Genomic DNA, 653 nt, shown 5'->3' on the forward strand with positions numbered 1-653 from the left:
CTGCTACGGATATAATGAAGATCACATTTCTTAGAAAACATTTTCCTAAAACGCCGCTGGGATTTCTTCACCTGGCCTTTCCCTACCTCTGGGCGAGGGACCCGAGATCCCTTCTGCACGCTCGGCTTCGCGGTGTCGCGGCGGGCGCCGACGTGCCCGAAGCGATTCAGGTACCATCTTGAAATTGGCGCAGGGAAGCAGGACGAGACGCACTCATCGGCGAGGAAGGCAGGCCCCGTCCGGGGATCTTGGAAACCCTGCGGACCATCATGAAGTTCCAGTATAAGGAGGACCATCCCTTCGAATATCGGAAAAAGGAAGGAGAAAAGATCCGGAAGGAATATCCGGACAGGGTCCCTGTGATCGTGGAGAAGGCTCCGAAAGCCAGGGTGCCTGCTCTGGACAAGCGGAAGTACCTAGTGCCCTCTGACCTCCCTGTTGGCCAGTTCGACTTCTTAATCCGGAAGAGGAGCCACATGAGACCTGAGGACGCCTTATTTTTCTTTGTCAACAACACTACCCCTCCCACTAGTGCTGCGATGGGCCAGCTGTATGAGGACAACCATGAGGAAGACTATTTTCTGCATGTGGCCTACAGCGATGAGAGTCTATGGGAAGTGATTGGTGGAAGCCCAGCAGATGGGAGCACCTGG

At 54.8% G+C, this 653-nt stretch overlaps 1 pseudogene; it reads left to right on the top strand.

Moving 5' to 3' along the window:
• The first annotated feature begins 106 nt into the window (after nucleotides 1-106).
• On the top strand, nucleotides 107-650 carry LOC103258881 (annotated as a pseudogene).
• Nucleotides 651-653: the final 3 nt, after the last annotated feature.

This window comes from Carlito syrichta, unplaced genomic scaffold, assembly GCF_000164805.1.
Source record: "Carlito syrichta isolate Samal-C Ts95f unplaced genomic scaffold, Tarsius_syrichta-2.0.1 Scaffold504, whole genome shotgun sequence".
In the NCBI taxonomy this organism is placed as follows: domain Eukaryota; kingdom Metazoa; phylum Chordata; class Mammalia; order Primates; family Tarsiidae; genus Carlito; species Carlito syrichta.